The following is a 26,362-nucleotide window of genomic DNA, read 5'->3' as shown; positions in this document are numbered from 1 at the left end:
TTTCATGTTTGAGCAACGCTTTATTATTAGTCTGTCACATCTCCAAAGCTCAAAATGCTCTGTTCCACCTTGTGATGTCACGATGTGGTAGTTTTCAAGTCAATTCCAGGTGTGAAATCATTCAAATGATTCTAGTGAAGATGTGTGGAGTTAAAAAACACTTGGAGCACTTCCTGTATTACCACATGACATCACAAGGTGGAACAGAGTGTTTTCAGTTTGAGAGAAGAACTCAGCCTAAATATGCAGCGTTTGTGTGTTAAACATGTGAATGATGATGAGGATGTGATGATGTCTTGGTGTTTAAATGGTTCTAGTTTGGCTGTGGTTGACGTCGGTGACATTAATACACAATTGTAGGTGGTTATCTTGTAGCTGTAGGTCTTTTTGCTGTATTATTATTATCATTTGTAAATTTATAAAGGTGTCAGTTAACAATTTCAATTCACAATTCATGTAGACTTTATATCTTTATAGAAGAAAATAAAGTCATGTCCCTTTCCAACTAAGTCTTTACCATTTGCTGTGTTATATTAGTGTATTGAATCCATAGACTGTGTAAAGAAGTGGACTAAGTGAGTGTGACGTTACCCATAGCGTTCGACTCCTCAAATGAAGCTCATTAAGCTCGTTGTACTTATGCATTGAGCAAAATATAAATGTATTAAGAGTTTAAGTTTTAAGTTTTACAGCCTGTATTTGGAGTTGGGTGTGTACTATGAGTCTCGCTCTGAAATTTGGGCCTTTTTTTACAGTGCACATTTCAAAGCTCTTTTGGTTTGTGGAGTTTTCTGTTTGACACTTGATATGTCTCCTTTAATGCGGTTTAACACCAGCTATGAGCCACCAGCCTCATTCATTCCTGAGTCTAAGATTTCATTGTTTTTCTGTGTACATTCTCAAACTCTCATAATTCCCACAGTTGCCAAGAAACAAGAGTGTTGCTGAATGAACTGTGTTTTAACACAAGTGTAATGTGGGTCAAATGATTTTACTGCAGCTACTAACAGCCTTGACCAAACTGCAGTATGTTGTGTTCTGAAAGGTAGATTTATGTGTGTTTATAGTTTGAAGCTGCAGAGTGTTCAGGTGTTTTTATTTTTGTCATTTTTAAGGAAACTGTAATGTGCAAAGTGTGGAAACCATACAATCAAATTCTGTTAGTGTTGTCACAATACTAAAATTTCAATAGTCAATATTGATTTTGATACAACAAAACAGGTTTTATTTACAAAAGAATCATGTATTTTCAGCACAAGATAATGGTAGTTTATTTAATATTACCATGTTGTTAAACTATCTCTGGTGTCAGCAACGACATCAAAATTTGGATTAAACCTGGACTAAACCTGGACTAAACCGGGACTAAACCTTGATTAAACCTGGACTAAACCGGGACTAAACATGGATTAATGCAGGACTAAACCAGGACTAAACCAGGACTAAACCTGGACTAAACCTGGACTAAACCTGGACTAAAATAGGACTAAACCGAGACTTAACCAAGACTAAACTTGGACTGAGCCAGGACTAAGCCAAGACTAAACCAGAATTAAGCCAGGACTAAACTCGGACTAAAACTGGAACTTAACCTGGAATTTAACCTGAACTAAACCAGGACTAAACCTGGACTAAACTTGGACTAAGCCAGGACTACATCGGGACTAAACCGGGACTAAACCTGGAATTTAACCTGGAATTTAACCTGGATTAAAAAGGACTAAACCAGGAGTAAACCTGTATTTAACCTGGACTAAACCAGGACTAGAAGAAGACTAAACCAAATCTACATCAGAATGGGCTCAAATGGGCCCAGAACCAAGCAAGTACATTTGTGAACAGAGCCTAGAACTATTCAGGAAAGGCCCAATTTTGTTCTGTGTATGTGTGTGTGTGTGTGTGTGTGTGTGTGTGTGTGTGTGTGTGCTGTGTTTTCAGTACTTGTTGAAATTAGTACCTTGTTTTGATATTATCGATTAGTAAAAAAAAAAAAATCCAAACTCAACATCATACTTGTACAAAAAAAAATCATTGTTTATTTATTCAACAGCAGCTTCTAACACAATAGCTCAAATCTTGTTCCTTCCCCAAAATGTTACACACTCCACCAAACTCCACCAACTTACATTCTTGAATCCGTAATTAGTTTTGACCTCTGCAGTATCAGTGTCCCGCTGAGCAGTGCCCCCAGTGGCCACCCCTGACATCACAATCTGGAGTCTGCCTTTGTCCAGAGATATGAGTCATGTGCAGCCAGATGGAGCTCAGAGAAAGGCCCTGTGTTTAGGAGCTGTGAGGACGGACTGATGTTGCTAATCAGACCCTGTACAGATCTGTGCCATGTGCTTGTCTGTGTGACATATGCCCATTTAGATCCGCAGACCTAATATGCAAAAGAGTTTTTAACCACGCTTTAGTTGTTTCCCCTTCACATTTACCATTTCAAACTTGTATGTGGACAGATTCATGCGTGTTTGAGCAGGCTTATATGGCCGATCAATCTTTATTTTCACAGCTACCAGCACACGCCCACTGTTCTGTACTTATGTTGTTCTTCAATTTTATTTTCTTTATCAGTGATGCGTATGGGATTCAGCAGCTGCTCGCTTGTCTGATCTGAAACTGTCTATAGGAGGTCCCGACGACTATATAGCGGACACGAGCACAATAAGTCTACTTTAAATAAGTTTGGGTTGAGGTGTTGATCATTATTAATATGCCATTGCTGTGCACAATTGGATTTAAGTGGCATTTTTATTCATGAGATTGCATTGTATTTTTACGAGAAACATGTCTAACCAGATTGTTTGATAATGTTTTAAACTGATAATTAGGCTTCAAGTTTAATAAGTCTCTGATCTCACTGTACCGCCTTAGCAATGGCAAACGTTTCAGGTCTGATACATAAATAGAACTGTGACACAAACAGTTGGAGATTGCACATGACCCGTCAAATGCTTTCTTTGTGTTCAGTGAATGTAGACAGAAATAGGACTGAGCAATTTTCCCCCTGACTTCGCCCCCCTTATAGTGATCAATCATCCTTAATAGACATTTTAATTTTTCATATTCTTATTGATGTGTGAACAAGTATTACAGTATTTAAAACAACACATGCATACACACCTTTTTATATGGCAAGAACTAAAACTTAGAAAGTAAATAAATAAATAATGTTAAAAAAATAATAATAATATTAATAATAATAATAATAATAGTAAAATAAATAAATTAAATAATCACACAAATATTGACTGTACATAAATAAGAAGAGCATCACATAATAAATAATAAAAACATAATAATAATAATAATAATAATAATAATAATAATAATAATAATAATAATAATAGTAATAATAAATAAATAAAATATATAATTACACACACAAAAAAAAGGATGGGAGTTGGTGGTTGGCTGAGACAGTTTCAAAAAAGTCAATAAATGGTTGCTTAATAGACATTTTTACTTGTTTTCAATATTAATTTCCCAAAAAAATCAATATGTACTTCTATTATCCTACAAAACAATTCAATTATCACATCTTCCTCTAAATTCTGACCTCCAAACCACATGCTTGTACTGATTTTTTGTATATTTTGCATATTAGACCAATGTTTTCCAACCAAGGGTACAGGGATGAGCATTATCTTTAAAACAAATATAATATAATCATTATTTTAACATAATATACTAGTTATGGGATGTAGACGAAGAGATATATGGGGGTACATTGGAACAACTCTTCAGGGACACATTAGACACTGTGTTAGACTCTTGCGCGACGCCTTCGCCCTTCTCCATTCACCGTTAGAAACATTTGATAAATATAGTCCCTGATGTTGTTTACATGTGATCCAGTTCTGACCTCGTAAATAACAGAGGTACTTGTGTCTGAAATCATGGCGAACGCGTTTCCAGACGACCCAGAGCCAGTACGCGCTATTGCTTCACAAATACCTATTGCTCAGGACTGTGTCACTGCATACCCACGATGCATTTGGGCTGAGGTGCTTGAGTGGTGACATCATTCATTTGCACTGAGCACACAGAGGCTGCTCTATGTTGGTTTAGAGTTATGACCTGTGTGACTGCTCTGTTTTGAGACGAAAATACTTTGGCATACGGGCCGAAATAGGTTATAGCTTCATTTTATTAAAAGCTTTCAGTGAATGTATGTTATGTAAACGCGTGGTTGGAGCGGTCCGGAGATCAACTTAAACCTGAGTGGTAAGAATAGATAATATCACAAAGTTACAATATCAAGTATACGTTCTATGTGGGCCTGATGAAGGTCAAACTTTGATCTGAAGTCTATGACAAAATGCTTTTTCTCACCGACTGCTCCTATTGGTCAGCTTTTGTCATGCTCTAAGTGAGTGACAGGTAGTTCTAACCAATCACAGTTAAGCGTGAACATGCCTTGATGTAATATCCATCCATCCATTTTCTTCCGCTTATCCGGGGCAGGGTCGCGGGGGCAGCAGTCTAAGCAGGGACTCCCAGACTTCCCCCACCCCAGACACGTCCTCCAGCTCCTCCTGTGGGACCCCAAGGCGTTCCCAGGTCAAGCAAGAGACATGTAATACTGTCTGAGTATCAAATATCGTAACATAGTATTAACTCCATATTGGTTTTGGATATTTCTTTCTACACCGAGCTTCTACTCACACGTGATGTAATGGATTTCTAAAAGGTTAAAACAAACCTATTCTGCAAACTCAACGTTTCAGAACTTTAACCATGCCATAGTTGTTTCCCCTCCTCATTTACCCTCTCAAACTTGTATTTGGAGTTTCATCACTTATTTTCAAGACGCCATATCGCCGATCAATCCCCGTTTTCACCACCACCCGCTGTTCTGTATTTACTTCATCTGCAGCTGTCGATAGAAGGGGCCGACAGCTCCACGGCTCTTTGTTGTGATTATGTTTACGGAGACATTAGCTCTCATTGGGCAGTTTTCTATATTGCGATTTAAAATGTGCAAATTCTAACATAATGATCCACGGGTGTCATCACTTAAACTATAGAGCAGACACAAGCACAGTAGGTCTGATTTAAGGTGCTGTTTATTGCAAAAACCCTGGTTAGAGCATTGGACAACACATTGTTTTCCAGTTTTCAGAAATCCCAGCAGGTCTAACCTAACTATAATCTACCCTAATGAATAACATTGATAGCACTCTACAAGTTTACTCATTTATCTTTATTTATACAGGGAGAGTCCAATAACAGCTCTCAGGTTGAGGTTACGGCTTGTGTCTCCATTTCTTCATCGTAGCTTAACGGTAACACATGGATCTATTTAACAATCTGCCAACATTACATACTGTGGTGTCATTTAGATCCAGAGGAAGGAAGTGGTCAAACCAAAGCTTTTAAACCCCAAAGGACACTGGGCCTGCCTCAACACATGTTCCTGTTTGAATCTGATGTATTATCTTCACGTGTCCTGGGCATTTGATACGAACAGCCCAATTCCTGACCAGTCTATTCCCAACGTCTAAATATTCCAGTTTAGTTTCAATATCTCCTCAACCATCTGTCATCGTACATTGTTTATAGGTTTAGAGGAAGCTTATCAGTCCAAATTTGGCCACATGTTCAGCTCTCACACTCACACAGTAAAGCTAACACTGATCCCTCCCCCATACAAGGGTACAGCTCTGAGCAAATGTATAGTGTGAAAGATGCTTAAGATTAGTGAGTATGGCTGCGAGATTAATCACAATCCAATCGAAATGGCAGTTTGAATGGACGGAATTAGCAAATCTGAAAGTCTACAGTCCTTTTACTACCATAATTTCCTCCACAAAGTCTAAATATGCTGTTAACCCTGTAGTTCAGCTCTGTACAAACATGTTCTGAAATGTGATTCTTGTATTACTTTGTCAGTTCATATTTCAGTCTTTTTGCATTCTTTCTGTACGTGGGGCCATTAAAGTGCATTATGTAACATTTCTGCAGGGTGTCTGTCACCTGCTTGTCTCCATGGAGATGTGATTACTTTACCTCTTATGGTCCAAAATGTGGCATTAAACGTATTTGCAATTACAGGTCGCTACAAATAATGCATTGAAAAACATGTTTTCTTTCTGTACGCGGGGCCATTAAAGTGCACTGTGTAACTTTTCTATGGGGTTTTTGGCACCTGCTTGTGTCCATGGAGATGCGATTACTTTACCTGGTATGTTCCAAAGTATGGCATTAAACTTATTTGCAATTACAGTTGTGTTATCGCTACAAATAACACATTGAAAAACATGCTTTTTTTCTGTACGCAGGGCCATTAAAGTGCACTGTGTAACTTTTCTATAGGGTTTTTGCCACCTGCTTGCGTCCATGGAGATGCGATTTAATGCCACACTTTGGAACATACCAGGTAAACTTATCTATCTTCAATTACAGGTGCTTTATAATTCAAAACAATACAAATAAAGCATAAAAATAGTGTGTCTGCCACCTGCTTGTCTCCGTGGAGATGTGATTACTTTACCTGTTATGTTCCAAAGTGTGGCATTAAACTTGTCTTCAGTTACAGGTGCTTAATCGTTCAAAATAATACATTGAAAAGCATGCGTTCTTTCTGTAAGCAGGGTTTAGTTTAGTTTAGTACTATTAGCCTTATGCTTAGCCCTTTAAACCCATTTTGGCTCATTTAAAGCTAACTATTAAAATAAGATGTCTTTCAGTGCAAACATAAGTGTGGTTTAATAGCTTAGACTTGTCTGTGTGTGTTACAATAACAAATCCTTATATAGTGTTTGTAGCTTACGGTTCAGAGTGCCAAATGAAAATGTCTTGCCTGCGGGTAAGGACTTTTGGCCAAGGGAGCGGTGCCTGCTTAACTCCCCTGAGTCATGGGGTTGTATTAGATCAGGGATGTGCTGTGATTGTGACGCCTTTAAAATGGTTTGCGATTATGGAGCACAATGGCCTTTTTGACTGGGGCATGGTGCACTTAGAGAGACCGTGTACACAGTGTAGGGTTTACAAAAGCATTGATAATCAGGTACTAATAGATACGAAAACAATTATCAAAACTAGATACTTGTTTGAGCAGGTATTGATACTAAAAAAGTCACATTCCCAGGACAGAAATGAACCTTTCCTGAATATCTTTAGAATGATCTTGAGCTGTATCTTTCACATGTATAAGACACATAGACTAGTATACACCCATGGACCACTATGAACCTACTGCACACTGAGGGATTACACAGATATAAGGACACATGGGAATATAAAAGAAAGTACTATAATTTAATGTTGAAAATGATATTCTGTTGTCTAAAAAACAGTGTTTTCTTTAGAAATTATGGTATTGGAATAGCTATTGTGCATTAAGTCCATTTGAAATCAAGTTTAAAATCTTAAATCGTAACAACACTACCACGTTGTTTAATTTATTTGCAGTTTTTGTCCAACATATTATTGCAATGCACACAGTTTTTACATGCAGTCTCAATTTCATTTTCTAACACTATTGACTATGTAAGGTAATCCTTCCTGGACATTTTGAGGACCGTCACTGTAAAGCTATCAACAACTAGCATGCTAACGGACACTTCCTGATAAAAATAAAACACTTTACAATTAGATATAGACAGCACGCAGTGGACATATTTTGACCTCAAGAAAAAAAAGATCAAATACATGGGAAAAATCAGGTACAGGGTTGTTAAGTAATTTATGTGTTAATCTGGCAATGATTTTTAATTTTGAGGGATAATAAATGTTAAAACAGCACCACAAACTGAAGTATTCCACATTTAAAAACAATTGGGTAGTATTTCAATTCATCTTTACTTCAGACTCAGGTTTATTTGAATTAATTTGAAGTTTAATGAGACACAGTGAGCTAGCGTGCTGATGTGCATTGAGCCAATTTGAAGTGTATAGTTCTTACCATTATAATTTTTTTCTCTCTCTCTTTTTCTCTCTTATTCACAGAAAGTTCAGATTCAACACCAGGACCTGTTTATTGAAGACAGTCCATCCCTCGTTCATTAAAAGGCTACATTCTCTGATAGGTAAGTCACACATAGATCTAATAGACTCAAACTAACGAGTGATGGTGAAACAATGCACCAGGAGGATATGACTGTGCAGCATTTCAGACAACAAAATTCCTTTCAAATGACATCCAACTGATTCCTGTGTTTATGTTGTGAATGGTTAACAACATTTACTCAAAGCAATGGGCCAAGAGCTTTACTACAAGATCATTTGGCATGTGTGCTTTTTCTGAATACAATTTATTGAAAAGTTATAGTATTGAAAAGTAGGATCAAAATAAATAATTGTTAACATTTATACCACAGTCTGGTTCTCGAGGAGTCTCATCTTCTGTCTTAGTTAGCTTAAAGGTTCTGCTGTAGGGTCCGCTACCAGTTTGTCTCCATGGAGATGCCATTGCTGGAATGTTCCACTAATTAACCAAAGTTAAAAGTTAGATCTGTGGAGAGGGAGACCTGCTCAGCTAAGAACGTGTGATTTTCAAGGTATTTTTTGATCAGTTAAAATATAATGAAATAAATCCATCCATTTTCTTCCGCTCATCCGGGGCTGGGTCGTGAGGGCTGGAGTCTAAACGGTGACTCCCAGACTTCCCTCAGCCCAGACACTTCCTCAAGCTCCTCCAGTGAGACTCGAAGGCCAGCCGAGAGACATGGTCCCTCCAGCGTGTCATGGATCTCCCCTGGTGAATAAATATAAGATAGATAAGGTTAATGTCATTCTGTGGAACATTCAAAGCAAAGTCATCTCCAGGGGGAAAGTTAGTACAGAAATCCCTCCACCAGAAAAGTTACACAGAGAAACTTTTAAGTCAGTTTTGTGTATGTTAATGTTTTTTTTTCCAATATTCATCTGCTGTTACCAGCCCATATCCCACAGAGCAGATCCAGTCTCTATATTTAGACGTGTGTTTGTGCTGCTGCTTCAACACAGTCGTCTTCGTGGCCGTATTGTTGATGTTGTTTCATTTAGTATTCACACTCGTCTCTGAGCCACTGACAGGCTCATATTCGTGCTATGGATGTCGATGCCATTTGGATTTGGAGTTTTTTGTTCATTGATGTTACACTCATTGGGTACAGCAGTTTCATTGGCATTTAGCCTGCATCTTTAAAAAACATATATTGTTTTGGCCTTTTTTTTTTTTGCTTGCTTTATTTATTTATTTATTTATTTTGGAGGGGGTATTTAGTATTAAGTATTAAACAGAAATGTAAGTATTATTATTATTATGATTTATTTTATTTTTTCCATCATAAACTACATTTTTTTCATTATAAAAACAGAATTTCACAGCACACATTGTAGGGTTGTCAAGAATTAAATCGAAAATCAGATACTAATCAATACTAAAACAAATAGATACTCATTTGAATAAGTATCGATACTAAAAAAGTCACATTCCAGGACAGAAATGAACTTTTCCTGAATAGCTTTAGAATGATTTTGAGCTGTATAGTATAAGACACATAGACTAGTATACACACATGGACCACTATGGAACCTACTGCACGACTGAGGGATTACACAGATATAAAGAAAAGAAAAAAACAAAAAAAAGTATCAGTATTTTTTATTTCATTTTCATCGTAAACGGCAAAATAAAAATGGATCCACTGACCTGTTCAAAACTGCTGAATTCCATAGTGACATTTCACCTCAACAAGCAGCAGGTTTTCATTTACATGTTTGTATGATTAAACATGCCCCTTCATGTACAACTTGGATCCTATTAAAAAAAAATAATAATAATGATAATTGCATGCAAGCACAGGGTCAAAGGCGGAGAGGACACGAGGAAGGTGCAAACTGACATTTTAAGAGTGCTCAAGTGTGAAAGGCAGGACAAAGCTAAACAAACATGACTGAATATTCAAAATGTAACTTTGAGCATGGTAATGATGAGGGAACACTGTTTATTAAAGGTTCATGAAAGTCTGCTTTACATGATATAATATTGTGGTGTTGTATTGAGCTTCAAGGGCTTCGTGTTCATGAGCATTTACCCCCAGACTAGATTAACTGTTACTGAAGTAAAAGTACAGATACTGGAGCAAAAATATATTCTATTAAAAGTGTCACATGAAAAAAAATCTACTTAAGTAAAAGCATTAAAATATCTGTTTAAAAATGTACTTTAAGAGTATTTCATGCATATTTTGTGGTCTTATAAAGCCTCAAATGTAATGATTTTGGTGCAGATCTGTGCATAAATTTGCTCAAAACTGAATCAATGTTTTTCTTGTTGTATTTATTTGTGTATTTTAGTTTGCTTGAGCTGCTCAAACTGCTTTCACACACGACCCTTGACGCCATGGGGTCCTGTGGGGAGAGGTTTGTGGTTTGTTTTTTGCCTGGTCCTAATGACCTTCTAAACGCTGATTCACTGATAGTGCGGCTCGTAAGTGGACCTGGAGGAATGCAGCGGACACATCTCGTCCCTGTTTCCTGTGGGGAGAGTAAGAGCTGCTTTTTGTCGTCCCGCTGCGCTAAACATACAGGCAAGGAGATAGGAGCGATGTTAAAGGCCATGTACACAGTTTTTCCCCATGTATTTGAGCAAAATGTGTTTAGCCCCACTATAGAAATATGGTATAAAAAGCTCGTGAGGTCAAAATATGTCCACTGCGCGCTGTCTGCATCAAATTATAGTCATATTTTTACATAATCATGAAGTGCACATTAGCGTGATAGTTGTCATTAGCTCAAATCTCTCAAATGTTAATGCACCTGGAGGTTTTTTTTCTTTTTTTACTATGTGCACTCAGACTTTGGAAACATAAATCTCAAATTTAATCACTTTTTCCCAAACTTGTGCAGGCCTATGAGCATTAAAGTTTACAAAAATGTGTTATAATGATAATTTTACACATTCATACCACCATCTTAAACAATATGGAACGTGCTGTTAAAATAAATATCAAGTATAGTCCTGTATTAGTAATGGCAATAGCAAGATGTCGGTCCAAGTAGTGTTGAAATGGAGGAAATGGGTCTGTTTAGATGCCTGTAAATGTGCGTGTTTAAATCCCGCCGGGGCCTGTCTGCACTCTCCGGTCTGCTGCTATCGACCAACACAATGTATGGAGCTCATAGATGCATCAGGATTAGACTGTCCACTCAGGAAGCTCTTTAAGTCACTGGGTCTATTGACTGAAGCTGCCAATGCGCCTGATAAATGGACCAGGATCTGCTTCTCTTACGCTTTTTACCTCTAGAGTTACCACAGTACTTAGCAGAAATGACTAGATCGAACCATAGCCAGTCGTTCAAATGTTGTTGTTTTTTTTCAGATATTTAATTTAAATACAAGCACTTGAGCTAAACTAGGAGCAACAGAAATATGAACCAATAGAAATGTGATCAGGACCATGTCAAAACAGAAAAAAAAAAAAAAAAACATTCAGTATGGGTCTACACCAGGACTAAAGCCAGGTCTTTGTCTGGACTGTACCTGCTCTAAACTGTGTCAAAACCAAAACTTAAGTGTAAATACAGTCTAAACCAGGACTGAATTGGTTAGCACTACAATGAACCTTATATTAGGACTTCATGAAACAATACACACTTTTTATTTTTGCCATTTAAAGGTCCTATATTACACAAAATTGACTCCTGTGAGCTTTTAGCCGGGTTAGAATGTTGTTACCTCCCCAAAAACGTATCTTGTGTCATTCAGACATGTTTCAGTCATGTTTTTTATTAGTCTATCTACGTCCCCAAACTCAAAATGCTCTGTTCCACCTTGTGATGTCATGAAGAGGTAGTTTTCAAGTTAACATCTACCTTTCACCTTTTGTTCGGTGCTGTTTGGCAACTCCACGCTTGAAATTATCCAAATGATTCTAGTGAAAGTGTATGGAGCTTAAAAACACAGAGGACCACTTCCTGTATTACCACATGATGACATCACAAGGTGGAACAGAGTGTTTACCATTTGAGAGAAGAACTCAGGCTAAATCTGCAGGGTTTATGTGTTAAATGTGTGAGTGAAACAAAACACAACTCCAGGTCTGTTTGTGATGAGGAAACATAACAGAGATCATAAAATAGCGTCTTATGGGCCTTTAACACACACAAACACTCGAAACTTCAAAACTCTCAAGTTAAATTTGATCAATTGCACTTCCCTAATCTATACGTACATCCCTGTAAATGGTAATGGGGTTACATCGATAATGCCACTGAAACCTTTGTGTAGCGTTAAAGTGGAGAGAGATACAAAGCATGTCCTTACAGCTCGTCAATAGAGACAAGGTCAAAGTGAATCAATGGTAGAGAGGAGCCAGTATTCCCATCACAGCGGCCGATTGTGGGCTTAAATCCTGGACTTTCCCTGAAGTCTGTGGCTAAGGGGAGTGTGGAGCTGCAGCTGTCGGACTTCTCATCATAACAGTGGGGGACGGGAGGAGAAATGTGATATACTTTAGGCACAATAAGTACATAACAGATCACAGAATCAACATTGTAAATTGTGGTAAAGTCTTGTACCTGATTTGTTCCCCATGTATTTGAGGAAAATGTGCCCCGCCCCAATACAGAAATATTCTAAGCAGTTCTTGAGGTCAAAATAAGTCCACTGTGTACTCTCTGCATCTAATCATAAAGCACTTTATTGTATGATAATCAGGCAGTGCACGTTCACATGCTAGTAGTTGTTAGCTTTACCATGACTGCAAAACCCCACTCTGACCTGTGAAAGCTTTGGAAAGTGCTTCTAAACTCATCACATGGTGAATAATTAGGATGTTCAGAATGCATAAAGTAAGTGAGGAATAACTTTGGACCACTGCAAACTGTTTAAAATGAACTAGTTCTGTTTTTTTATGTTCACAATCATTTTACAATCTTTAATCATTGTTTGCAGTTCAGTGAGTGAATTCTAAAGGCTGTATCTGCAGGTTGAGGCACCGGCAACCCAGGTTTGGTTGCGATTGTAGTATCTTTTTTATACAGATTGTCTTCCTTCAAAGTCTGAACTCCAAACCATGTGTTTTTTACTGAAATTCAATTAATTGCACAGCCCTAATTGAAAACGTCCATGTGGTGCAATTACCTCACTCCCAACTATAGACTGTATATACAATTGGACATAGCTAACCTGCTAGCCACCACGTTCCAAATACGAAATGAGCATGGGCACGCTTCCCGCTTCATTGATTCTGGCTCCAATTCACTTTACATTGCAAAATTGTGGTCCCTCTCTCTGTAACTGCTGCAGTGAGCCTTGTCATTTTGGTCCTAAAATGGTTGTATTAATCCACTAAAAACAGACAAATCAGGAGCCTTCTTTCCCCAAGGTCACTCTCGCTAGCATTAGCAACAGGTTTGATTGACAGCGTTTCTAAGCGGTTGCTCCCTACTAAACCAGCGGTTCGGATGTGAAGGGACATTATCTTCAACAGCCTCGCTCCGTATTGGCTGTTGGGTTGCTATGATACTCACGGTCGGAATTCCTATTATGCAACTTGGCTCCAAATGCACCCTTATAACTGCTACTCTTGGTTTTTCATTTGACTGGAGCCGGACACTGTGGGTGACGTCACACTCACTTAATCCACTTCTTTATAGTCTATGCTCCCTACTTCCCATCCTCTCTCCTGCCCTTGCCCCTATAGATTTAACCTCCTTGTGTTTTATCCCACTGAGACTGTGTTGGGGAGTGGTCTTCCCAAAAATTCCTACCCATTTTGACCCCAGTCTTTTGCACTCCGCCCACTTTAACCATCCGGAGCTGGTTCCACATAGTTATGGGAGGAATGCACGCTCGCATGGGAAGGGGTCACTGGTGCTCCTGATCCCGCCTGGTTCTTTTTCCCAGTCTGGAGATATGGACATGCTTTCCCACGGATGTAACGCATGTGTCAATGAGGAGTGACACGAAATGCCTCAGAAAACCAGGCTGCTTTGAACTACTCTCACATTCCTTCCAATACCATTCGGTTGTTGTGGTAATGCTGTAACAGAAGATAGGGTTTGCCACGAGTTTATGACGGCCACATGAGAAAGTTGGATAAAACGTTGGTTTGTAAAGCACCTTCATTTACTGAGTTTGTTATGGGCTTGCGGTGGGGTAAATGGGGTCTCTATACCCCAAATTGGTTTTGCACACTGGTGGGAAATGTTTAAATAATCCCACAACTATTCAAATACTTACTAAACAAAGTATGTGTTTGGGAGGAGCACTGAACGGTTTGGGAAATCATATTTAATTGTGATTTGTCTGACAAGCGTTGCGTTTAGATTTGTGTTTGAATAATAGGGTTCACATTTTAAACTCACTTAGAGGATTTAACAAAATGCTGAAATAGGAACTGACAAACTAACACAACAATCACATTTCAGAACATGTTTGTACAGAAACTACAGGGTTGAAAGTTTTTATGCAGAATGAAACAGGAGATTGTCGTTTGTGGAGGAAATCATGGTACTTCAAAAACTGTAGCCGCTGCAGTTTGCTAATTACAACCATTTAAACTGCAATTTCAACTCCATTGTGATTAATCGTTCAGCCATAGTGATGAAATTAATATTCAACCTAAAATATAATTGCATTTTTATAATATAATCTACCTTACTTTTCATTCTTTCTTGCTCCTTTGTAATATAGCACAAAGCAGATGGTTGTGACACATTCTTAAAGGGCTTGTGACCAGTTTTTTCCCCATGTATTTGAGCAAAATTTATCTTGCCCCATTGCAGATATATTGTACTGGCAACTCTTGAGGTCAAAATATGTGCATCTATAAAGCATTTCATTGTCCATTAATCAGGAAGTGCGCAGTGGCATGGTAGTTGTTGTTAGCTTTACTATCAAGGTAAAACTCTGCTCTGGTCTCTGAGAGTTCTCAAATGCATAAGTGAAGAATAACCACTGGAAACTCTGTAAAACTAATCCTGTTTTTCACAATTTTAAGAAAAATCAGGTACAGGGCCTTTAAAGGTACATTATGTAACTTGCTTGTCTCTATGAAGCTTTGCCTGGAATGTTCCACAGTTGCATTACATTTTTCTTACATTTATTGAATAAAATTGTATAATGCACAAAATGACCTCTGCATTGTGACTGTGAGCCACTCCAGAGACCTGAGCTATAACTTGACCTTGACCTGCTTGTTTATATTGAGCTAGTTTAATGCCATATGACATTCTACCAGAAAAGTGTTACACAGGGCACCTTTAAAAAATACGTATACCGATTTTTTCCATGTAATAAAGTAAAAAGTGTGTTGCCCTGGGACAGATATAATGTAAAAGTAGCTCCCTGTGTGCTGTCTGCAACTAATCATAACAAATTTTTATCTTGCGACTAGAAAGAAGTAATGTATTAGCAGGAGGTGTGCTGTTAGCATGCTAGCTATGGTTTGCATCAGCATTACAGCCAAGCTCCATTCTGGCCTCTGATAGTTGACTCCCTGTGTCCCTCCGGCCGATGTGCTGTCCTCTCATCTGACCCGTTCCAGTATGTGCTATCTGCATCTAATTATATAGAATTTTTATCATCTTCAAACCAGGAAGTAAGGCTTATATGCACTGTTAGGATGCTAGTTGTGGTTAGCATTGACGCCACCGCTCTCTGATAGTCGACTGGCTGTGTGTCCCACCGGCCGATGCGCTGTCCCTCCGGCTGATGCGTTCCTATGTGGTTTCAGCTGTGTTTACATGCCTGTCCTGAGAATGTGAAGGTCGTGCTAAAAACCTCCTGTGCCCAGACTTCAGACATCTGTCACAGACTTAATCTCTGAACTGCACTACACGGAACAGTTTAACCTATATATTTATATTTAGACACTAACCGCTGAGAGAGATTTCCTATAGGAGGATTAAACATTGATGGAAATTTTAAGCACTTCTAAATGCGCAAATTCATTATGAAGAACCTACAATATATCACTGTTTTAAATCTACACCGTGTAACTTTTCTATTGCAACATCTGACTGCTTCTTTCCATGGAGATGACACCAATGGATAGGATGGGAATTTTTTATTTTTGAAAGATATAATATTTTGAATTGTTAATTTCTATGGCGACAGAGCTAGTTTCTCCTCACTCTTAATCCCATGCATAGAGATTATTTATACCCGAGATAGAAGTCCATGGTCTCCACTCACGATCTTTTCTGAAACAATCCTATTTTTCACTTTTTAGATTTGCACAACTCATAATTTGTGTTGACAGGTAGAAATTATACTTCATCATGAAAACAGAACGTTCCAGAGAGATAAGATTTGTGCTAAACTGACCTTCAGAAATTTTATGAACCAAAAATGGCTCTTTATCTTTACTCTCCTGTTGTTTTGCACCATTGTCCCATTTGCCAAAGTTTGGATTTATGTCCTGTCTTTTTGCTTTGGAAACTGTGTCAGTTACTTCCTGCCAGGAGGCCCTTATGGAGCCAGATCTGTCTTCGACGCCAAATGACCAAAATGAAATGAGATTTTGGGAGCGCTGGCAGGGAGAGAGGGAAAAGGTGGAAATAATTTGAGCTGGAAAGTAGGACAGGGATGAAAAACGATAAAGATAACTCACAATGCTTTTGTTTTGTAGATGAGAAAAAAGAAGTCAACTTTGGCTGAGAGGATTTGAACAGTTAGTGATGGAGCAGTTTATTATTAATCAAACTTTCTAAAACAAAAGACATTTCAACAGTTTAGACTGAGTGCATTTGGCAGGATGGTGTAGGACTATACTATATTTTAATTTCAAGTGGCGATTTACAGTAGAAAAAATTATGATTCAAAATGGTGTTCACCAAGCCACATCCAACTTGGTCAATGAATCTGTATTTAAAGCTACAGCATGTAACTTTTTAAGCATGTTTTTCTTTTTTGTTTATTTTTTGTGTTCATAGAACTGTAAAACTCAGAAAAGCAGGCCTCCTTACTCTGAGCGGGCTTCATCTCCACAAACCTGGCAAACCTTCTCGCATGTCTCCATGACAATATTGTTCCTTTGATGATAATATTCCACAGCATGACATAAAAAGTATCTATCACCATTGAGAATGTTCCAAAGTATGTTTTTGTTTTTTTTACTTTCTTTTTCCATGAAATCATGCAGGAGATGTGTCACTTCCAGAAAGTTCCATATTGTACCTTTAACAATTCTTACTCTTTGCTTGGTATCTATGTTAAAGTGACATCACCTGCTTTTATGTAAGTTTAATGACATACAATGGAACATTCCAGGTAAGCAAATAACATCTCCATGGAGACAAGCAGGTGACAAACCCTTCATTTGGAAAGTTGCAGTAGTGGACCTTTAATCAGGCAAGTGGTTAAGACTTAAAGGTGCACTTTGTAACTGTTCAGAAGCGTGGCCCGAAACCTACTTTTTCCCATAGAGATGTTATTGCTTTGTCTGGAATGTTCCACATTATAACATTAATTGTATCAGTCTGAAATGTATTCAATTGCAGGTATTATTATTACTCAAAAAAACATCAGTGCTTACTGTGAGCGGGGTCACCTCTTCACAGATCTGACCCATAACTCAGCCTGGTGGTCACATGCTTCTCATAATGTAGATACACATCTCCATGGAGACTGGCACTAGTGCACTAACTTGACATCTCTTTTTTTCTGAAGATATGAACAAACTATTGAAATTATAGCAGTGAACAGACATTACCTTGTTAAACTTACAGGCCGTTTCATGTTTTAATCTCCTGTTTCTAAACGACCTTAAGTTTCCCATCGTGTGGAGTAATCCATATCTCCATTGTGCCCGCTCCTTTAAGCCGGTTTGATACATGATAGTCCTCAGCCTTCACTGTGGATCAGGGCTTCGGCTGCGTCCTGTTCCTGCACGTCTCTCATACGCTCAGCTGTTACAGGAATGTGAGGCTGCAGTACTGGACCCACACACTGCTGTTTAAGGCTGTTTAAGGCTGTTTAAGGCTGCAGCCTCATCTGCACGAGAGATCTCATTACACTTTTGGACGTATGAAGAAGAATTGTTGAATCTATGTTTGACCTGGTTTATGGTTCATATCTATGTAATCACTGGAACTATCCACATGAAACAAAAACTGGCACAAAGTAATCCAATGTCTTCTCTGTCTGTATAAATTAAAACAAAAATTAAATCATTTTGTTCACAATAGCTGCGGAAAGTGGTGCCATTACTCAACCCCAAAGCCAAGATTATTGTCAACTGAAAGGACTTTAACCCATAAGATTAACATGGCAAATTTATGGATCCAATGCCTAACAAATAATGATAAGGTTCAACATTCATGGATCAGAAGTTTGTATATTTCCACAAAAAAATGTGAGTCCCATAGAGGCCCCTGTCCTCCATTTGAAATTATCATTACGTCAAATACAAGATCATGAATGTAGTTTATTGTTCTAGTCACAGTATTTCTTGTTTGTACAATCATTATTCTCAACATTTTGCCACAATATTTTAATATGTGACCCTTAAAACTATATTAAAAAACCTATATTACACAAACGTAACTCTTCTGAGCTTCTCAAAAACAGACCTGGAGTTGTGTTTTGTTTCATTCACACATGTTTGAGTAACACTATTATTGGTGCATCTACATCTCCAAAGCTTAAAATGCTCTGTTCCACCTTGTGATGTCATTTAGTGGTATTTTTCAAATTAGCATCTACGTTTTAACTTAAGTTCAGTAGAGATCGGTAATTCCAGGGCTGAAATCATCCAAATGATTCTAGTGAAGGTGTGTGGAGTTTAAAAACACAGTGGAGCACTTCCTGTATTACCTTGTGACATCATGAGGTGGAACAGAGTGTTTTCAGTTTGAGAGAAGAACTCAGCCTAAATATGCAGGTTTGTGTGTTAAACATGTGTGAATGAAACAAAACACAACTCCTAGTGTGTTTGTGATGAGAAAACAACATTATAACAGATCAGAAAATACTGTAACATGTGCCCTTTAACTTCACTGAGTGTCTGCTTCTCTATAACTTCATTATAAGTGCAGCTTCAGACCTGACATTACTTGTACTGTGCCCTTTATTATTTCCAATGCCATGAGCAGAATTACTCTTCAAAGTGCTAATTTGCTCCGGACATCTATAAATAGCCGTATCGGTCCAGAAGGGATCCAACGGTTTAATCACTTCGTTTCTTTGCACCAGAGAAGCTCGTGAAATCTTCTAGACCTTTGTCAGGAGACTAGAGGACACTGTTTTGAAGATAGCCTCGATATTTAATAGGCTGTAGTTTAAAATGGAGCTGGAGATCTGAATTCTATGGTGGAATTCACTGTTTAACTGTCAGATTACAGATGTTTTGACCTGGTTTATGGTTAATATCTCTGTGATTACTGGGACTGTCCACATGAAACAAAAACTGGCGCAAAGTTCAGCTTCACAACGCGGTGTCATTATTCAACTCCAAAAACGCTGTCAGTTCAAAAGCGTTAAAACCATAAAATTAATATCGCAAATTTGCAAATCTAATCCCAAAAAATCGTGATGAAGTTCAACGTTTGCGGGTTTTTATTTGGGATATTTCTTCCAAAAACACTTCTCCCATAAAGTTGCATATGTACCATGTGAGATTATGACATCATCAAATCATACAACGTGAGCACATCCTATTATCCCATTATAAAAATATTATAGACCTTTTATCATTTTCTCTTTTCTAATCCCAATCGCTGCGCTGTATAGAAATAGCTTGGATTTACATCTGAAAAAGCAGGCTCAGCGGTTCCAATACCATGTCCGGTTATGTAAGACTTGTTCATTTTGGCTTGGGAAAATGGAAATTTGGGTTAATGAATATTTATGATGAGAAAGAGGATTCTTAGCTATGTTGAAAATTGACTCCTTTATTGCACTGTACCACAAAATTCTGGGGTTTACTGCACAAATGAAGGACCTGTACATTAAGGATCTCAGTTTGTATTTCAGTCTTTTTTGTCAGTTCATCTGGACATGTTTAAAATGCATAACCTTGGAGCAGAATCCTACACTGCCTGTCAGAAAAATCACTATTCAATATTTTTCCCAAACCCATCTCCAGATCTTGAGCTAAACTTTGCCTGGACTATTCAGCAGGGGGGAGTTTGCATATCTCTCTATATATAATTTAGTTTTATGAATATTTATTAAGTTACCTCTATAAACATTTCCCATTACGGATAACAGGCAGGACTGATATCCACTTAACCAATGAAAATTCCATCTTCCTCTTTGGGATTTGAATTATGTGAAAGCATCCGTAATCTCTCTAGTGGTTTACAAATATGAAATTATTCCAAGTCTCTGAGATTTCATTACATAATCGCATACATTACAGAGTTCCTTTTGTGTTGCTGTTGTGGAGTGTGTATTCCTTTAGCATCCTCAGGTTCTGTCTGTGAAGATTATTTTCCCTGTGACCACCGAATTGCTTCTTTTATTAAGCTTTGTCAGCAAAAACGCTTTGAGCAAATTAAATCTTTTATTGTTTTGTCAATATCCATCTTGTGGGATCTATGACCTTTCTGATATTACACTGTTGTTGTTTTTTTCTCAGCAGTGTTTTTTTGGAGCATTTTTGGAGCTTTTGTGAATATTGGTTAATGGTATGAAGTCAAAGGCTGTGCGCAAATGTCCGAGGTGAAAATGTAGTGCACCCAAAATTTCCCACAATGCACTTTGAAAAATAGTGTCCAGCGCTGGTCACTAAACCCGTAAATAATGGACCACAACAGCGAACAGGGGCAGCTCTTTAACTCGACGCAACACGACTGAATGAAGCAGATAGAAGCGCTGGATTATCACAGCTTTGATCACTGATTAGGAATAAAACGCTCTTAAATAAACCGTGGATGTGTAAAGTTGCTAGCGTTAGCCACTTACCTTAGCTTGAGCCGTTAAAAGAGGGATAATTTCCACATCCTAGGTGAAAAAAAAAAAATAGAATAATCCAATCCGTTTACGTGAGATCCATCTTGACAAAACCTTATATGATTATTATTACTAACATTTGGTTGGACAATTGGACACATCCCCATGCTATTGTCAAGGCAAGTGAATTACCAAAGAGATAAGAAATGGTTGGATATCTATTGTTTCACTTTGTACAAATTCCTTTAGAGTTTAGTAGTTATCAAAAATCAAAGAGTTGTCATTATGTAACTATACGCCATTGACTGATTTGGAAACCACTGCCTTTTATACACACCAATGTAGAAATCAGCATCGGTTTTGACTTCCTGTAATCTTTGTTAATACTGTAATGATCTGATGTTTGTGTTTAGTTCAGAGTTGACACCTTTTGTTGTTCATGTAACTGCTTTTGTATGTGACACTTGCTATGTCGATGAGTTCATGTGAAGGTCTGTTTTGTTTGTGTTTTGGCGTGGGTTACCGCCTACAGTAGCCCTTGCGTTCAGAAAATAAATGATCAGAAGAAATTACCATAGCTCTTTACACCACAATATAGTAGTTATAGTAGTTAACCAGACACAGGGAGAACATGCACACTCCACACAAGGATCGAACCTGGAACTGGGCCTGTCACGATAACACATTTTGAAGTTTGATATATCGCTGAAGTAAATATAGATGATAAACGATAATATTGAAACTAATTTACGCCACTGACACAACAATTCAAGAGCAGATTTGAACCACAAAAACTATTCTAAATCTACAATACTGTTAAAAAATCATGAGCTGCAATAAATAAACAGTAGAATGATGATTTTTTTATTTCTCAGTTTGTATCGGTAATGAGTCTTAATTATTAATTCAACCTTTTAAAGCTTAAATATTATCATAGAGCCAAAAAATAATAGAAAAATACATACAAAATAGAGAACAACCAATGTGTTGTTTTTTTTTTTGTTTTTTTGATGGATGATGCCGATACTAACTGTTTAAAAACCAGCACAACCAATGGCCGATAAGCTCTGCCGATATTTTTAGGCCGATACATAGGGCAACTATGTGTGTAATTCAAATTTGCGACAAACCCATAGCCCTTTTTTACCACAAAACTATAACTGTGCAGCTATCTGTTTGTATAAAAGTGTTAATGTAAAGTTTTGAGTGTATTTTGAAGCAGGAAATCAACCAAAACAAAACATCAGCCAATGCTGGAGATTTAAAGCCGATAGCCGATACGCAAAAAGTCCAAATATCCGCCCGATACACCGGCCAAACGAGATCAAAACACTGTTGCTGGATTGCCAAAAGATACCGAGTCCATGGCGTCCCACATGTGAGAATACTTAGACTTGGACTCGTGCGTTTTATTGCTAAAGATTTATATTGCATAGTTTCAACACTCCCACGTTATGTTCTGCACTGGGGTCAGGCTCATCAAATACCTGCTCCTTGAATATTTAACGCTCCTCTAGGCCCAAGAAGAAACATGTGCTAAAGCAGTACTGTGTTTTACGACGACACTTAAACTGGCCTGTCCTTATCTCATTATATGGATTATCACAGTAAGTGGGGGTTGAAATATTCATGTGAATTGTCCCCAGGGAAAATCGTATATATTGGGGATTAGGTTAGAGATTATATGGTTTGATAGTACAGCCAAGTATTCACGGGAGGTCGTGTCTGTATTTTAATGTACAGAATTTAAATGTGAAATTGCATATGTGGTAGAGAATATGATTGTCGTTACGTAGTTATGTCTAGGTCTATTGAAATGAAACATAAGTGTAGTTTTATTTTTAAAGAGAAAGTGTTACACGTCTATGGGGTATTCATTATTCACACATAGCATAATTATATCACCATGTTACCTTTTATTGTCTTAAAAATGCTGCATTTACCGAAAACACTGTATTGAAATGTTTAATTAATTTAGTTTTAACCACTGATCCGAAGATTGGTGGTTCGAATCCCGCTCTCGACGTAAACATCATTGGTTGAGCGGTCGGATCCACTCACCCACAGGTGCGAGGTGCGATTCTAGCTCACACAGATGAATCCTGTCGTTGTGTCCTTGGGCAAGACACTTAACCCACCTCGCCCCCAGTGTGTGCGTACACTGGTGTATGAATGTGTGTGTGAATGTGTGAGTGGTTCCTTGATGTAAAGTGCTTTCAATGCCTTGAAAGTGGAAAAGCGCTATATAAAAAACATTTAGCATTTAATTACATTTTGCACAATACCCCCCTCTTTAATCTAAATACAGAAATACTCCTGTAGTTTGCAGTAAAAGCGATTCTGAATGATTCGTAGTGGCATTTTTATAGTACAGTTACAGTTTTCTGTCACAGTTGTCGAGCTGGTTTCATATTTTTGTCGCTCTCGTTCACTTGAGAGTTTGGCCTGAAGCTGGTTTGATTTGACATTGGTGAGTTTCACACACTGCCACTCTGCTGTGTTATTCAACTTGCCACAAAAACTGTTCCAAAGACAGAAATGATCTGATAAAGGCAACTGCCGAAACATAATGTGAAGAAAAAATATATATAGTTTTTTTTTCTTCATTTTTGAGATCCTTCCAAACTGAAAACACATCACATCTTACACATCTGTTACATCTTGTTGCCAACAACTGAACAAAAGGCAAAAGGAGCTGTTGGAACAGAGCATTCTGCTTTGGAGATGTAGACAGACTAATAATGCAGCTTTACTCAAACATGTGCGAATGAAACAAAAATCAACTCCTGGTTTGTTTTTGATGAGGTAACAACATTCTCTCATGGCTTAAAGATCACAAGAGTCAATTTTGTGTAATAGAGGACCTTTAAAATGTCTGCAATGTGATCCCTTTTTCCCTTTCTTTTTTCCTCATAAGCAGCCACATTTGTTTTGATATGGACACACCGTGCATGTCCCTGATTGGCTAATCCACCTGTCAATCAAACCCATTTGAACTCAGGCAGATTCAGCGGTGACCAGACTCACATCTCCGTAAAGTATTGAAGAAGTGTGTTCCCGGGATGAGTTACTTGATGAGGCGTATATACTTTTTAGTACAGCATATGAAGCCATTTCCAGAGAATCATTTATTTAAAGATAAGTATGCAATTTCACTCCTTTGTGCAGCCCACAGCCTCAGCGGACCAAGTCTTAAAATATACCCGGCATAACTTGCATAAAAAGACCATCAAAAATCAATTTTTTAAGAAATCCATTACCGTGAAATCTCACTGCAGCGTACACAGAGCAGGAACAATATAATGCTTTGCTATTACGAGTATTATTCACCCAGGTCCCAAAGCAGCAGCTCAGACACAGAGAGGGCTATTCAAACTCTGATCCTGTTTAACGTTATATAAGCCAAAGAGGGACAGACAAAGAGTGAGAGAAACAACACCATTTATGAAAACTAAAGTCATCATCATTTTTTGAACCTTAAAAAGACTAACGCTTTCACCCAAAAGACATAAAAGTTTTCAAAATACCTTAAACATGCATTTTTACTGTGAACTGACTCAACTCTCCACAGATCTGAGCAGTAAGGAAAAGACGGAGGTATTTAATGCATAGAAACGAGTGTACCCTCCACTGGAAAAGTTACCTAGTGCACCTTTTAAAAAAATTCAAATGACTTTAAGACAATACAATACACATAGCGAGACAGAGAAAAGTCCCTTCTGGCTGCATTAAGGCCTGATCTGTGACTTTTTCATGACAAAACTAAAATATTAAAAACATAAAACTGTAATCCATCTTGTTATTGTAGGCAGTGAAAACATCATTTGTAAGACCCAGTTTTGGGATATGCATTGGGATACTATTGCATCATGAGGTACTTGGCAATACCCACGGGGATGATATGAAACTTGGAATATCGCAATATAATGAAACTACTGATTCTCTTCTGCAAGGGGAGACTTAAACAGCTCAAAAGTACAAAATATTACAGCAGCCACAGTTAAGCAGCCTCGGATGTCGTCAATCAAATCGTTATCACAAATTTTCTGTTTTATTAAAAGCAAAAGTGAAAGTGAAAGTAAAAATTCAAGTCACATCCCCCTGCCCTACTTATCACTTTATTTCTAATCTCACGAGTGTGTGTAGAAATGTGGAGATGGTTGATGTGTGTTTAGAAGATGGATGGTGGAATAAAGCCTTCTGTGACTGGAGGCTTTTGTGAGTCTCCATCAGAAAGCACAGGGACAGAGGCAGAGATGTGAGCCTCAGATGGATCATCATAAGCTCCGCCTTTGTGGAGGGGCTCGTCTGTGTAAAGAGCACATTCTGCAGTGGTGTATGGAAATGGTACTGAAGACCGTGACTCTGTGTGAGGGAAGAGTAAACGGCACAAGGACACGTTTGCACTTGAATGTTGAAACTTTCGTGAAAAATAATAATAATTGTAGTATTAGTAGAACTATTTCTAAGCGTGGTATTTGACTGTTGAAGAGCACAAATATCAAACTCAGGCCCGGGGGCCAAATCTGGCCCACAGTGTAATTATATTTGGCTTGTTAGATCATATCAAATGTGTATTAGAGCTGGCCCGCCGGTATAGTGTATGCACCACTAATATTACAAATCCCAGAATGCTTTGCTAGTGCACTGGTGTGTAGTCCAGACCAATGTGCAGAGTAAATCAGAGTGTAGCAAATTGAGCTTGAATATATGTTTTATCAATGCACTTTTTCTGCTCCAAGGCATGAACTGTTAATAGTTTGAAAGTTTTTCTTTTCTTTTTTTGGCTTCTGACAAAATATTTACTTTAAAAAGGAACTTGAAAGGCTACAGAGAGAGAAATAATTTATTTGATTTACTTAAATAAGAAATGCATACTACTGATGTGTCTTTTATTTCAAATTTATTTTCTCATATTTTTCTAATATCAAACTTGAGTTGTTCCAGATACTGTGTTTAAGCAAAACTAAAGTTTGTTTCCATATGAAAAGGTTAAACTCTACATGTCCGGTGCAGTCAATTTTTCAATCAATATTGAGTTTGTCCTGTGAATTTGTCTCAATTTTTAATTTTGTCCCACTGTGAATCTGAGTTTGACACTCCTGATGTAGAGGTTCTAGTAATTGTAGGTGAGCTTGCTGACAAAATTGGTAGTCGTAGTAGTAATAGTAGTTATTGTAGTTGTAGTAGTAGTAGTACTAGAAGTGGTAGTAGTAGGAAATTGGTGTATGGTAATGAAAGTTCCGGTCGAGAACCACCGGACCGGACCGGAAAAAGGTGGTTTGCCCTTTACGGGTGGGTGGTGAGTCTCTGCCTCAAGTGGAGGAGTTCAAGTATCTCGGGGTCTTGTTCACGAGTGAGGGAAGGATTGAGCGGGAGATTGACAGGCGGATCGGTGCAGCGTCTGCAGTGATGCGGTCGCTGTATCGGTCCGTTGTGGTAAAGAAGGAGCTGAGCCCAAAGGCGAAGCTCTCGATTTACCGGTCAATCTACGTTCCTACTCTCACCTATGGTCATGAGCTCTGG

The 26,362-nt window shown here is 38.0% G+C and overlaps 1 protein-coding gene across 2 annotated transcripts in view; it reads left to right on the top strand.

Moving 5' to 3' along the window:
• Positions 1-26,362, top strand: part of peak1 (pseudopodium-enriched atypical kinase 1) — a 108,849-nt gene that overhangs the window by 21,026 nt on the left and 61,461 nt on the right. For both annotated transcript variants that reach the window (XM_033968303.2, XM_055222740.1), the window contains exon 2: positions 7,957-8,036. The gene's annotated coding sequence lies outside the window, so the exon portion shown is untranslated. The remainder of the gene's footprint in view (positions 1-7,956; positions 8,037-26,362) is intronic.

This window comes from Periophthalmus magnuspinnatus, chromosome 6 (assembly GCF_009829125.3).
Source record: "Periophthalmus magnuspinnatus isolate fPerMag1 chromosome 6, fPerMag1.2.pri, whole genome shotgun sequence".
Classification (NCBI taxonomy): Eukaryota; Metazoa; Chordata; class Actinopteri; order Gobiiformes; family Gobiidae; genus Periophthalmus; species Periophthalmus magnuspinnatus.
This window is presented reverse-complemented; position numbering and strand designations above follow the sequence as displayed.